Genomic DNA, 16084 nt, shown 5'->3' with positions numbered 1-16084 from the left:
GAGAGAAGGGAGACAGGGAGAGAAAGAAGGAGAGAAGAAAAGAAAAGAGGACAGAGAAAAGTGGGAAAAGGAGGGAAGGGGAGGGGAGAAACAAAAGGGAAGGAAGGAAAAAGGGAGAAAGGAGAGGAAAGAGAAGTGAGGTAGAAATCCCAGAGAACCCTGGTAAACACCCATGCTAGTAAGTAGGGTAGCAAACAATTATGAGAAGAAACCAGAAAGAGAAGAAGAAAATCAGAAGAAATCAGTGTCATAAAAGAGAAATAATATCCAGAAAGAAGGGGCCAGATGTGACTGTCAGTGTATGAATTTCAAAGAAATAAAATAGGATGAGGAATGACAAAAAGTCCTTTGTATCTAGCAGTCAAGAGATCACAGGAAACACCCTAATATTATTTTGGTGGGGTTGTCGATTGGTCCAACCATTCTGGAAAACAATTTAGAAAAATGACTAAATTATTTGACTCAGAAATTCCACTTCCAATCATACACCAAGGAAATTCAAGAGAAATGAGAAATAGGTCCCATGTGTACCAAAATTTCTGTGGAATCCAATAAATGGAAAAAAAAGTAAATGTCCATCAATTGGGTAATGGTTAGACAAATTATGACCCATTGTTGTAAAGAAATATCATTGCATTAAAAAAATAATCAATATATTTTGTGCCTTATATAGAGTGAAGCAAGCAGTATGCCAAGAAAACAATAAACAACAAATAATTAAAGTAATGCAAACTAAAAGAACAATTTTTAAAAGCTGAATGCTGTGTAATTATTGTGATCAATCTCAATTCCAGAGAAGACATTCAGATTTGGATTTGAAAATGCCCTCTAGCAATACAAATAATAAATCATTCATGCCTATCTATTTTGTATCACTCCTGCCCATATATTTCCATTTCCAGGAAAGGTTTATTCACTATGTTAGAGTTAAGTGATACAATGAATAGAGTGCTAGGCTTGGAATAAGGAAAACCTGAATTCAAATCTTGGTCTCAGGAATTTACTAGCTATATGACCCTAGCAAGTCATTTAAACCTTGGTTTACCTCAGTTTTCTCAACTGTATAAAAGGGATAATCATAACAACTACCTACCAGAGTTGTTGTGAGGAAATAATATTTGTAAAATATATACCAAAGTTCCTGACACATAGTAAGTGTTATATAAATATAAAGGTGTTATTTCCTTTTTCTTCCCCTTATTCACTTTCAATTGTAAGGCTCCCAATGAAGCCTTCAGGTTTTCTACCCATCATGTAGGTAGCTTGCAGGGAAGTTGTGTAAATTAAGAAAGACCTGAGTTTAAATTCAGACTTTGACATTTACTAGCTATATGACCCTGATCAAGTCTCTCAATTTCTGTCTGCTTCAGTTTCTTAATCTGTAATATGGGTATAATAATAGCACCTACTTCCCAGGATGGGTAGAAGGAATAAATGAAATCATATTTTAAAATTACTTTGTAAAAGTGATATATAAATGCTAGCTAGTATCCTTTGCCACCATGACATACTAATCATTTTCTTTTTCTATCATACACTTCTCCAATGACATCTTTTATTCCCATTCTTTTTCAAGGTTCCTCACGGATTATCACAGCCTGTCAACTCGTACCATATGCCTCTACTTTGTCATCTATATGACATTCATTTTCAATTTTTCAAAGTATTGTGTTCTACCAGTAGACATTGTATAGTAGCAATACTATACAATCACTATCTGTGAACGACTTAGCTATTCTCAGTGATACAATGAGCCAAGACAATTCAGAAGGATTTATGATGAAAAATTATGTCTTCCTCCAGAGAAAGAATTGATAATCTGAATCCAGATTGAAGCATATTTTTTTCACTTTATTCTGTTTGTGTTTTTTAAGTCTGTTTTCTTTCATAACATAACCATTATGGAAATATATATTTTACATGTTTGTACATGTATAATCTATATCAACTTGCTTACCATCAGGGGAGAGGGAGGAAAAGAATGGAAGAAGAGAATTTGGAGCTCAAAATATTTTTAAAAAAACATTAACAGTTTACATGCAATTGGAGAAAATATTTTTAAAGTGATGTGTTAGTGTTTAGCACATAGTAAGCACTTAATGATATTTCATTATTTATCTTGCAGCTATACAAGAACAGAAGTAAAACATTGGCATTAGGAAAAAGAAGCTTTCCTTCTGTGAGAAGTTTGAGGCACTAAAGGAGCTTTGCAATTCCTTAAAGATAACATAGTCCACCCTCTTCCTTCTATTTATCTTGGACTCACTGGAACAGGTAGATATTCTGATGGACTCATGCTATACTTTATCCATCTAATTGCAACTTATAATTTGACCCATAATTATTCTTCATTTACTTGGCCTTTTCTGCATGAATGTCAGGTCAGACTCTTCTGAATGAATCTATATCTCCATCAGACACCTCTGTAATCTGAATCCAGAGTAGATGTCATCTGCAAATAGAAACATCTGGAGAACATCGCCATTCAGAGGGAATCTCTCTCCAATTCTTAGATGGATCTGCTGGATCTGCTTTAGTACATCAGTCCACACTTCAGAAGAGCATATATTTCCCTGCTTTATGACTCACCTGATGTTCATGCAGACTAGGGTTAGAACCAAGTAGGAGGTGAGGAAAGGGAAAGAAGAAAAAACTTTATCTAAGAGTTAAATTTTGAAAAGGAGGAAGGATATAGGGCAACAATTTAAGGAGATGGTGGAATTTTAAGAATATTTTTGTTTGTTTTAAAAAATAGAATCAGCCTGGACATGTTTGTAACTGGCAGAGAAAAATTTAGTAGATGGTGAAATATTAAAAAGTAAAAAGTAAAAAAAAAAAAAAAAAAAAAAAAGGAAATGAGAGGGGAAGTTTCTAGGAAAGTCATGAGGCAGACGAGTATTGATGAACAATAAGATGGAGATAAGGAAATCCACAGGAGATGCTCTCCATTTTATCAATCAAGATGGTCTACTATGATAAAGGTAGTGGGGGTTGTTTTAAAGGACTTGAAAGAGGAAAAATTTTGGAAGAGCTGCTAATGGAAAAACATGCACAGGAAAAAATAAAAGGATTGGCAAACAACAATGAGGGTCCAAATAAAATGAAAGTATTGAACCGAGACAGCAGGAGGGTATGACTTCTTCCAGGGACATTTGGCTACTGTCAAGTAGAAGTGAATAAATGGGATGATGAGTGTGAACAAGTTTTATGGACAAGAAAGCAAAGGATTTAAAGGTAGAGGAAAATAAAGTACTGGAAAAAACATCACTGAATTCCATTCAGGTAGAACACTATCTGATAATGTACGGATTTTCCAAGAAGTAGAAAATTTAATTAAGGCTACCATGTCATTTCAAAGGTCAAAAAAGTACAGGGACAAGCCCCAGATCAAATTCTAAATTTACCAACTATTGGTGCCTTCCAGTCTTTTCTGTCCAGCATGGGGGCTGTTAGAGCTATTACTGAAACCACATCTGACTTACTTAGCAATGTCAACATTGTCACTGAATATAAAACAACAAGACAACGTCATCAACAGAGTAGTTTTGAAACAGAATCACTCTACCAGGACTGGAGAAATATTTTTGCAATGCAAATCTACTACGATAGACAGTCACAAAATAAAATTACTATGGTATAATATTAAGTTTATGTTAATAGCTTCTTGCATAAGATAGTGACACATTGTGGGGGGGGGGGGCGGTTAGGGATGAGAAGAGTTTGGTGGATAAGCCTTACAAGTTGTGGGGGGAAATAAAAAGTACCTGGAAGTCCCACCCAGGAGGATTATTCTATTTGTTTTTATTTTTTGACCAAAGAAAAAAGGGGTGCTTTGTTCATTCCTAAATGACTTATTAAGATAGACTAAATATCTCACTTCACATGCCATTTTTCATTTGTGACCAGTTCTCCAGTACCCCATTTGAACTTTTCTTGACAAAGAAATTGGAGCAGTTTGCTGTTCCCTTCTCTAGCTCATTTGACAGATGAGGAAATTGAGGAAAAAGGAGAAAGTGACTTGTCCAGGGTCACAATGCAGCTAGGAAAGATCTGAAACAAGATTTGAACTTGGGGAAGATTAGTCTTCCTGACTTCAGTCCACTCACTCTATTGACCGTACCATTTAGGGCCCCTATATCTGTACTATTCAGCACCCCTGAACCCTTAGGATACAAGGACAGTCACCTTTAAAATCAAGTAATGAACTAAAATTTTCATTAGAGTGCAATGTGGTTCAGTGACTTGGTTAGCATATCTATTCTATAGAATTTTCTCTTTAAATGACCAGGTTTTCCATATCATAAAAGAAGAGAAGAGAACTAAAACTTAGGAATTTAGTTATTTTAAATAATAGGCATTCCTCTTGGGAAAAAAAAAGCAGTAAGCCTAAACTTTACTTATTTGCATTTCACTGTTGTTGAACAACCAGTAGGGAAGACAGAGCTTCTGATGAACTAAGAGTCAGAAAAAAAATTTTTAAATGCCCAAAAAAGAAAAAACACAAAAAATTTAATGCTTTAAGTAGGGGGATGTTCTATTACATCTACATGATATTTGGGAATTGAAAGCAAACATTAAAATACTAGCACATTTTTCAAAGAAACAAAAGCATGATTAAGTTTAATAGGAAAAAAACTGAATTGATTTAGGTTCAGGAGAAATGGATCTAGAGATAACAGAGAGAAGAATATCATTGTTAGAAGGGACCTGAATAATCACTAAGTCTAATCTCCCCATTTTGCTCATAAAGATATAGATATCCAAAGAGATTAACTAGGGTTCATCATGGTCCCAAAACTGACTAAACAGTAATAAAGTTCCGTTGGTTAAAAACAAAAACAATCCCAGACAAGTTACAATGCTGCACATATGGAACCTATGAGGGCATCCTCCCAGTGTCTCTGAGTTTGCCATGCCATTTTAAGAGTCCCATGGTTTTTCACTACACAACCTTAATGAGAATTTGAGGATGGTCCAGAGGACAGGAACACAAATTATTAGAAGAATGGAAAACTGGACCTAAGAGGCAAAATTTTAAAAACAACAGCAGCAATTGAGAGTAGACATAATTCCTGAGCAGGCTGATGGGTAACTAAATAAGAGTTTGTAGGGATATGAAGAGTTATCATAGAGGAAGGATTTAACACATGGCTAGCCACTTTTTTAAATCATTACTGGGAAGAGAAAGAGTAATTAAATTTAACAAATATTCATTAAATATCTACTGTTTTTGAGGAACTGGATGCTAGTGATATAGGGATAAAATGAGATATGGTCCTTGAACTCAAAGAATTTACAATATGAAAATAAACAAATTGTAGCAAAGAATAGAAATTTTGGATATCATTGTATCTTATAGTGTATACTTTTAGAAGGCAAGAATTATTTTCATCCTTTTGTTTTCATAACTCTAAAAGTACCTACAAAAATTAGACACATTATTAAAGTTATTTGACTTAAATTTTTTTGAAGATGAGTCTTTTTTTTTTTAATCAAACCATGAAACAAATTCTACAAGCAGTGTTTGTATGCCTGGACCTGACTTAGATGTTGTAGGAACTACATTAGAATGAGCAGATGGTCTCTTTCTTTGAAAAGTGTATAATTTATCCAGGAAGGTAAGAGCCCCCATTACTAAGTTTCTATGCAATCACTCTACAGTAAAGTTACTGGTGGGCTAAATTTGACTCTGCTTTTATGCTTATCTTTTTGTAAGTACAATAAAAGCTTATTCTCAGCTCATAAATTGTACAAAAGTAGACTGTCACTGTAGTTTGTGGACTGTATATCATACAATCATATTTACTGGTTTGTATTGTTGTATAAATGCTTCAAGTACATAGATAGCATGACATATTGGATCAAATGTTAGAGTCAGAAAGAAATTAATTTAAGCCTCACTTTCAATATTTACTATCTGTGTGAACTTAGGCAAGTTATTTTACCTATTTAAATCTTGATTTCTTCATCTGTAAAATGAGATTAATGATGGCCCTCTCTTCCTAGGGCTGTTGTGAGAACCAAAATTATAAGTGGCAAATGCCTGGTAAACCTCAAAGCACTATATAAATATCAGTTATTATTAATTCCTTGATCAGGCAATGGGAGATTGCTATTGTGTCTTCTAGGGTGGATCCATCACAGAGTAAGTAAACATTTTAGAAGTACTTATAGCTTGACCAGATATGCAGCAACCAAAGAATAATGATAGACAAGATATAAGTATGTAAATTAAACTCTAGTCAAAATTGCTGAGGGATTAAGTTAGTGACATAATGTCATTGAAAAATCATCACAAATGCCAACATGACAAAATAACAGTCTGGGGCCATATCTCATTTTATCTTCATATTTCCAGCATCTAGTTCCTCAAAAATAACAGACATTTAATGAACATTTGTTAAATTAAACAGTCTTGTCTTTTCCCAGTGAAGATGAAAAATGTTGGTCATGTGGTGTTTCCTTTATGATATTCTTCACAGACTGAAGAATTGTTATTTAGTCACTCATTACCCTATTCAAGATTCATAAGCCTACTTGGAGTTGTTGCTGTTCTTGTTTTAAAAATCTTGCTTCAGAGATCCAGTTTTCCATCCTTCCAATAACTGGAAGCTAACCCCAGGCCAGCTCTCTTTCTACCACATCATCCTGCCTTGTAATATTAGTCATTTTTATTCTTTGCTTGTTTCATGATCCCATTTGGGATTTTCTTGGCAAAGGCACTGGAAAGATTTGCCATTTTCTTCTCCAGCTCATGTTACAGATGAGGAAACTGAGGTGAACAGGGTTCTGTGCATAGGATCACACGGTGGTAAGTGTCTGAGGCCAAATATGAACCAATAAGAGGACTTCAGGTCTCTCACTCTATCCCATGCACATCTACCTGTTCCAATAATAATAAAAATCGTGACCAAAAGATAGTTATCCTTGGAGAGATTCCATGAAATGGCTAACATCAACTAGTAGTATCAAAAAGCACTCTTCAGCTGGCAGTCATGAATGTAATTAGCAATGTGTCATCAAATAAAACCACTAAACTAAACAACTGAATCAAGTGAATTTGTTTATTGAAATGGAGTGGTTTAGGATAGTGATTCAGGATAAGATCATTGCCACTAGAAGTTACAAAAAGGTTATCTTTAAGAAACCCTGATCTGGAAACCTATTGTGCAATGAAATGGTGAAAACTGCAACATATCAATATGGTTTGCAAAAATTTAGTATCTACTAGATGTCCTAAAAAAACACAAATAAGAAACTAGAGTTAATATCTAGTTACCAGAATCTCATATCACTTATGAGACAATAGATGACCAAAAAATCACATTACAAACTCGTGTATAAAAATACACTTGATTTCAATGAATAAATTGTACTAAGACAAGATCATCATAAAACACAGGACTGCTTCCTGTAACTACTCAGACACTAAGAATGATCCATAAAAATGTAAGATCAATGTTTTTAAATAGATGCATATTGTTGTCCTGAATAAAGTTGTGTGGAATGAAAAGCTTTCAAAATATAAAAATGTTGCAGAAGAATTCAAAGTCATTTGGGAACAAGATAAAATTTGTGCTCTCCTCATTATCCTTTCTGCCATTAGCATTTTATCTCAAAGGTGTTTTCAGGGAACCTAAAGAAGATGAATCCATGTCCTCTGATTCCAAATCTTTCTACTGCATCATACTGTGATTGGTTCTTTAGGTCTTTTTAGTAAATGATATTAGAACAAAGTTAAATGTGCTTTTAAACAACAGTACACTCTTCATTTGCAGTCAAAATTGAGATCATTGTCTTATTCAGTCTCCTTGACAGGATTTAGTATGTCTTAGTTAAGTCCTTACTCATTCTAACCAAATGTTTAGCTTCTTGATGTTCATTTTAGGGTCCTTTGCACGCAGGTTTCTTCTTTCTTGGAAGGTTACTCTTCTACTCCATCTAAGGTTAAGACCAAACATGTATTGAAAAGTTAAAAAGACCTTTGGTTTATATGAGATCTCAGCACAGTGCTACTATATAGCTAACCCCCTGTAAGGGCTTATAGGAATAATGAGAACATGACTAACCCAACTTTATTCCCTAAACTTGCCTTTCTACTCCCAGCTAGTTCTTTTAGGATTGCTATATATAGCCAACTTTTGCCTACCTCTATCCTTGCAGAGGATCAGAAAAATCATAAAAATCACTACATAAAACCTTAGAATAAAAGGCAGGTCCTTCTGAGACTAATTAAGCATATTTCTTTTCTAAATCACAAGATGATTTTTAATAGTAAAGGCAGCATCTGATTGGGGAAAAGACATTTAAGTATTTAGTTAGAAGGCAATTTTTGGAATAGCAGAAAAAAACCCTAAATTTGGAGTCAGGACAACTGAATGTGAGTCTTATCTCTGCTTATTACCTGTATGACCTTAAGCAAATTACTCTCTAACATCAGTTTATTCACCTGTAAAATGTGGGACTTGAATGAGATGACCTCAGAAATTTAGTCTAGCCTTGATTCTATAATTCTTTCTGTTCTGTAGGAGGATAATATTTAGGGCCAGGAGGATCAAAGTTCCTTATTTTGCAGATGGGGAAAATGAGGCCTAGAGAGGTTGTCTTCTGACAATTTTTCCTTTTTTATTTCTAGCAATATCACTATGATATTAAGTAAAAGAAACATCATGTGAAGAGTCATCCACATTCAGAGAGAGAACTATGGAAACTGAATGTGGATCAAAACATAGGTTTTTTTTTATGTTTTTATTTTTGTTTGTTGTTTGCTTATTTTTTTCTCTCATTTTTTTCCCTTTTTGATCTGATTCTTCTTGTGTAGTAAGATAAATATGTAAATATGTTTAGAAGAATTGCACATGTTTAACCTATATCAGATTGCTTGCTGTCTTGGCGAAAAGAGAAGGGAGGAGAAAGGAAGAAAAATTTGGAACACAAGGTTTTGCAAAGGTGAATGTTGAAAACTATTTTTATATATATTTGAAAAAAATACTATTTAAAAAGAGAGATCATGTTTTGTAAGAGATATGGTTTTTAATTTGGAGTTAAGACAAACTAGATTAATATTTTAATTCTGACAGTAGCAGTGTATTCATGGATGTTAGAGGGCTGAAACTCTTGAGTGGATGCACTGAGGTCGGTTCGAGAACTTAAGGCTAAATCCGGATTGGACAATACTCTATGGGCATGTGCCTGGGAAATGGCCCTTCCTACTATCCTGTGCTGGCTCGATAATTAGTGTATACAGAGAATTGTAGGAGGGACTAGGGGGTAGAGTAAGACTAGCCAGAGTCACTTTGGCAATAGATGAGGAACAAGGAAGGTCACAAAGATTCTGCTTCCATCCAATTCAATCCTACCTCTAAAGACCAAGAATAAAGACTAAGGACTTTTGCTTATCCTGACTCCTGCTGATTCTAAGGTATCCAGAGTGCTAAAGCAGTCATCACACATGGACAAGCTATTTAATTTCCCTATCTATTCTAAGACTATCTATTATGATTTCAGACCATTTGTATCTATCAGTATAAAAAGCTTCCCTTGAAGAAATCTCCTATCTTTAAAAGGCAGAGTTAACAGAAAGGAGTCTGAATTTAGAACCTGAGAATCATTATCCCTACTTGCTATCCATAGAACCTTTTACAATGCTTCATTTTCCATCAGGGCTCTGCTATATTTTGACTCCATCAGTAGCATACTCCAGATTAGGTACCTCCTGTTTCTCCCCCTTAGATCATCTTCCCCACGAGAGTATAAACTCCTTGAGGACAAAGACTTTCTCTCTTTTTCTTATTTTTTTCCCCAAGAGCTTAACACAGTGTCTGGTACATAATAGATATTTAATAAATATTTATTGATTAAAGTAAAGTGAACTTAGAGTTCTGAAACTTGCTACATAGGCAACTTTGAGTAAGTCAATTAAATTCTGGAAACTTCAATTTCCTTAACTATAAAAGGAAGGGCCTGAACAAGATGCTCCCTAAGGTAGCTTCTTTCTAGTTCCAAGGTTACAAAAATGTGATCCAATGACAGACTAAAGAAAGTAATAGAAAGGTATGGAGAAAAATTCTACTAGCAGTCATGATAGAAAAGTGATGGACTACTATGAACAGAGAAATGCTCATTTTTGAACATGATTGGTATGGGAAATATACTGGACCAGGAGTCAGGAAGATAAATTCAGATTCACCCTCAAATACTTACTACGTGAGCAAGTCACTTGATCTCTGTCTGCCTCAGTTTCTTCAACTGTAAAATGAAAATAATAATAATAACTTCTACCTTCCATGTAGGTTATCTTGTTGTGAAGATAAAATGAAACACTATTTGTAAAGTGCTTTGCAAATCATGAAATACTATATGAATTCTATTGTATTAATTTACAGGATTTTATTTTTTCTGAAATAGTGGGGAAAAGAGAGGAAAAATAGATTATAGATAATTTTCAAAAATTATTTTAAAAACAGAAACATTACAATTGATAAAAATGATGGCAAAGAAAACAAGCTTATGTTAACTTTGTTCTTAGAAAATGATCAATTAGAATTAAGGAAATGTTAACATGATCTTAGTCTCAGAAAAGTTATGGTAGTTCTTTAAAATGATGTTATAGGATATCATTTTGTCCTGTTAAAAATGCCTCAAATATACTGTCCTGATGAAATATATGGAAAAAAATTAACTATAGACACAAATAACACCTGCAAAAATAATCAACCGGCACACCCAGAGCAATGAGAAGCCAATATCTCCCGTTGTAAAACAGATCCAAGGAGGGTAAAAAGCATCTTCTCTGGCACCACTTCCTATTCTGTGTAGCAACAGAAATTAAAGCTGCCCAAGAAACTCTGATTTTCTTCCCCTCATTTCTCTCCCCCCCCAAATCATTTCACCAATGATCATGAAATTTAGTCCTTGATCTTTGATTTGGAGGGAATACTATGATTATAATGGATCTTGTCCATATTTTCAAATTAAACCTTGTATCTATATAGAATCTGGCATCAAGGTCCCAAGCTCTCCACTTACATTGTTCTCTTGCCCTTTTTTCCATTTCCAAATGGAAACTTTGTGAAATAGGGTATGAAGGATGTTGCTTATATGAGTTTCAATATTTAGTTTTTATACACATTTATTCATAATCATAATTGTGAAGTGTCAAATATAAGTTGAAAGATTCACTGGAGGAGTCAAGAAAGAAGAGAAGACACATTCCTGCTACAGCTTTTGCCCTCAAGGAAAAATATTGATAGTGTATTTTTCAAAGAAGCGGGGAAAGGCGCTATTCGAAAGGGTACTGAGTTCATCGTTGGCAGAACATTTTCTACCCTGTAAAACAAACTCCTCTTGTCTGTGTTTTGTAGGCATTAGGAGGCTATTATTACACTCTGGGAGATGGAAGAAGAGGGAGGGAATAGAAGTAATTTTCTATTGAGAGAATTTCCTTTTTCTATTTAAGATAAAACAACATTTTAAGTATTTACAACTGTTCCAAGGTGTCCTTTTCCTAGCATTTCAATTCCTAGCATTTCAAGTACCTGGATGATCTTGGACAAGTCCCTCTCAGACTCAGTTTCCTCATTTGTGAAATGAAATATAGTAGAACTAAATAAATTATAAGTTCAAAGTTCCTTGAAGAAAATTGTTTCAATTTTTTTTGTTTTTTTTTTCTTTTTATATCCAGTGTCTTGCCTACATCCTGACATGTAGAATGCACTCACTCAAGATTTGTTAAATGAATTATAAAATGAGTGAATGAATTTTCTAGCTCTAAATCTATCATCTAAAACCACGTGCAAAACAAAGATAACTAATGGACATTGCTGCAAGGATCCACTTCTCAAGTGCATGTGACCAAATCTCAGTTTCCCATATGAAAGGACTCTCTAACATTGTACACAGTAACAGCAATATCATGTGATAATCAACTGTAATAGACTTGACTCTTCTCAGCAACAGTAGGTTTGTGATGGAAAGTGCCATCTGCATCCTGAGATAGAATGTGGATCAAAGCATAGTATTTTCACCTTTTTTGTTTTTATTATTTGCTGGGTTTTCCCCCTTTTTCATGATTTTTTAACCTTTTGATCTGATTTTTTTTTGGGATACAGCATGATGATATGGAAATATGTTTATAAAAATTACACATTTAATCTATGTTGGATTTCTTGTTATCTTGGGAAAGAGGGAAGAAGAGGGAGAAAAAATTTGGAACTCAAGGTTTTGCAAATGTAAATGTTGAAATGTCTTTACATGTATTTGGAAAAATAAAATATTTTTAAAAGAAAGAAAGAAAAGGACTCTCTGGTTTCCCTTGGACATTTACTTCAGGATACCCCAATATTGATGAACAGGTCTTCTGTCAAATTGAAATCCCTCACACAGTTGCTGAGGTCCATATTAAAGCACAACTAAATTCCCACCTCCTCTAAGAAGTCTTTACTGATTACTTATTCACTTAGCAAATAGTTGTCAAGGTATAATACAGGTAGTTTTTCTACAGTACTTTAAGATTTATAAAAATCTTTTCATAACAACCCTAGGAAATAAGCACAATTATTGTTCCTATTTTACAGATGAGAAATCTGATGCAAACAGAAGTTAAGTAACTTGTCCAAAGTCACACAACTGCCAAATATCTAAGTTCAATTTGAACTCAAGTCTTCTTTTTTTTTTTTTTAATTTTTTTATTTTTATTTAATAGCCTTTTATTTACAGGATATATGCATGGGTAACTTTACAGCATTAACAATTGCCAAACCTCTTGTTCCAATTTTTCACCTCTTACCCCCCCACCCCCTCCCCTAGATGGCAGGATGACCAGTAGATGTTAAATATATTAAAATATAAATTAGATACACAATAAGTATACATGACCAAAACGTTATTTTGCTGTACAAAAAGAATCAGACTCTGAAATATTGTACAATTAGCTTGTGAAGGAAATCAAAAATGCAGGTGTGCATAAATATAGGGATTGGGAATTCAATGTAATGGTTTTTAGTCATCTCCCAGAGTTCTTTTTCTGGGCATAGCTAGTTCAGTTCATTACTGCTCCATTAGAAATGATTTGGTTGATCTCGTTGCTGAGGATGGCCTGATCCATCAGAACTGGTCATCATCTAGTATTGTTGTTGAAGTATATAATGATCTCCTGGTCCTGCTCATTTCACTCAGCATCAGTTCGTGTAAGTCTCTCCAGGCCTTTCTGAAATCATCCTGTTGGTCATTTCTTACAGAACAGTAATATTCCATAATTTTCATATACCACAATTTATTCAGCCATTCTCCAACTGATGGACATCCATTCAGTTTCCAGTTTCTAGCCACTACAAAAAGGGCTGCCACAAACATTCGTGCACATACAGGTCCCTTTCCCTTCTTTATAATCTCTTTGGGATATAATCCCAGTAGTAACACTGCTGGATCAAAGGGTATGCACAGTTTGATAACTTTTTGAGCATAGTTCCAAACTACTCTCCAAAATGGTTGGATTCGTTCACAACTCCACCAACAATGCATCAATGTCCCAGTTTTCCCGCATCCCCTCCAACAATCATCATTATTTTTTCCTGTCATCTTAGCCAATCTGACAGGTGTGTAGTGGTATCTTAGAGTTGTCTTAATTTGCATTTCTCTGATTAATAATGACTTGGAGCATCTTTTCATATGACTAGAAATAGTTTCAATTTCTTCATCTGAGAATTGTCTGTTCATATCCTTTGACCATTTTTCAATTGGAGAATGGCTTGATTTTTATAAATTAGAGTTAATTCTCTATATATTTTGGAAATGAGGCCTTTATCAGAACCTTTGACTGTAAAAATATTTTCCCAGTTTATTGCTTCCCTTCTAATCTTGTCTGCATTAGTTTTGTTTGTACAAAAACTTTTCAGTTCGGTATAATCGAAATTTTCTATTTTGTGATCAGTAATGATCTCTAGTTCTGCTTTGTTCCTACAGACCTTCCCTTCCACATGTCTGAGAGGTAAACTATCCTGTGTTCCTCTAATTTATTAATAATTTCATTCTTTATGCCTAGGTCATGAACCCATTTTGACCTTATCTTGGTGTACGCATTAAGTATGGATCAATGCCTAGTTTCTGCCATATTAGTTTCCAATTTTCCCAGCAATTTTTATCAAACAGTAAGTTCTTATCCCAAAAGCTGGGGTCTTTGGGTTTGTCAAAGACTAGGTTGCTATATTTGTTGACTGTTTTATCCCTTGAACTAATCTATTCCACTGATCAACTAATCTATTCCTTACCCAATACCAAATAGTTTTGGTAACTGCTGCTCTATAATATAATTTTAGATCTGGTACAGCTAAAGCCACCTTCATTTGATTTTTTTCATTAATTCCCTTGAAATTCTTGACCTTTTGTTTTTCCATATGAACTTTGTTGTTATTTTTTCTAGGTCATTAAAATAGTTTTTTGGGACTCTGATTGGTATAGCGCTAAATAAATAGATTAGTTTAGGTAATATTGTCATCTTTATTATATTTGCTCGCCCTATCCAAGAGCATTTAATATTTTTCCAATTGGTTAGATCAGACTTAATTTGTGTGAAAAGTGGTCTGTAATTTTGCTCATAAAGTTTCTGATTTTCCCTTGGCAGATAGATTCCTAAATATTTTATATTATCAGTAGTTACTTTAAATGGAATTTCTCTTTGTAACTCTGACTATTGGATTTTGTTAGTGATATATAAGAATGCTGATGATTTATGTGGGTTTATTTTATAACCAGCAACTTTGCTAAAGTTGTGGATTATTTCTAATAACTTTTTAGCAGAATCTCTGGGGTTCTCTAAGTATACCATCATGTCATCGGCAAAGAGTGATAATTTGGTTTCCTCATTGCCTATTCTTATTCCTTTAATCTCTTTCTCAGCTCTTATTGCTATAGCTAGCATTTCTAATACATTATTAAATAGTAATGGTGATAGTGGGCAACCTTGTTTCACTCCAGATCTTATTGGGAATGGTTGCAGTTTGTCTCCATTACATATGATGCTTACTGATGGTTTTAAATAGATGCTGCTGATTATTTTAAGGAAAAGTCCATTTATTCCTATACTCTCAAGTGTTTTTAATAGGAATGGATGTTGGATTTTATCAAATGCTTTTTCTGCATCTATTGAGATGATCATATGGTTTTTGTTAATTTGGTTATTAACATGGCCAATTATATTTATAGTTTTCCTAATATTGAACCAGCCCTGCATTCCTGGTATAAATCCTACTTGATCATAGTGTATTATCTTGGAGATGATTTTCTGTAGTCTTTTTGCTAATATCTTATTAAAGATTTTAGCATCAATATTCATTAGGGAGATTGGTCTATAATTTTCTTTTTCTGTTTTCAGCCTACCTGGTTTAGGTATCAGTACCATATCTGTGTCATAGAAGGAATTTGGTAGGACTCCTTCATTCCCTATTTTATCAAATAATTTATATAGCATTGGGGCCAATTGTTCTTTAAATGTTTGGTAAAATTCACATGTAAATCCATCTGGTCCTGGGGATTTTTTCTTAGGGAGTTGTTTAATTGCCTGTTCTATTTCTTTTTCTGAAATGGGATTATTCAAGCAATTTACTTCCTCCTCTGTTAGTCTGGGAAGTCTATATTTTTGGAGGTAGTCATCCATTTCACTTAGGTTATCAAATTTATTGGCATAAAGTTGAGCAAAATAACTCCTTATTATTTCTCTGATTTCCTCTTCATTGGTGGAAAGTTCTCCCTTTTCATTTTTAAGACTACTAATTTCATTTTCCTCCCTCCTTTTTCTAATCAGATTTACCAAAGGCTTATCTATTTTATTGGCTTTTCATAGAACCAACTCTTAGTTTTATTAATTAGTTCAATAGTTTTTTTACTTTCAATATTTTTAATTTCTCCTTTTAATTTTAGAATTTCCAATTTAGTATTTGATTGGGGTTTTTAATTTGGTCTTTTTTTAGTTTTTTTAGTTGCAAGCCCAATTCATTAATCTTTTCTTTCTCTGTTTTATTCAAGTAAGCCTCTAAGGATATAAAATTCCCTCTTATTACCGCTTTGGCTGCATCCCACAAATTTTGGT

This window comes from Sarcophilus harrisii, chromosome 2, assembly GCF_902635505.1.
Source record: "Sarcophilus harrisii chromosome 2, mSarHar1.11, whole genome shotgun sequence".
Classification (NCBI taxonomy): domain Eukaryota; kingdom Metazoa; phylum Chordata; class Mammalia; order Dasyuromorphia; family Dasyuridae; genus Sarcophilus; species Sarcophilus harrisii.
Note: the sequence above shows the minus strand (reverse complement) of the source record.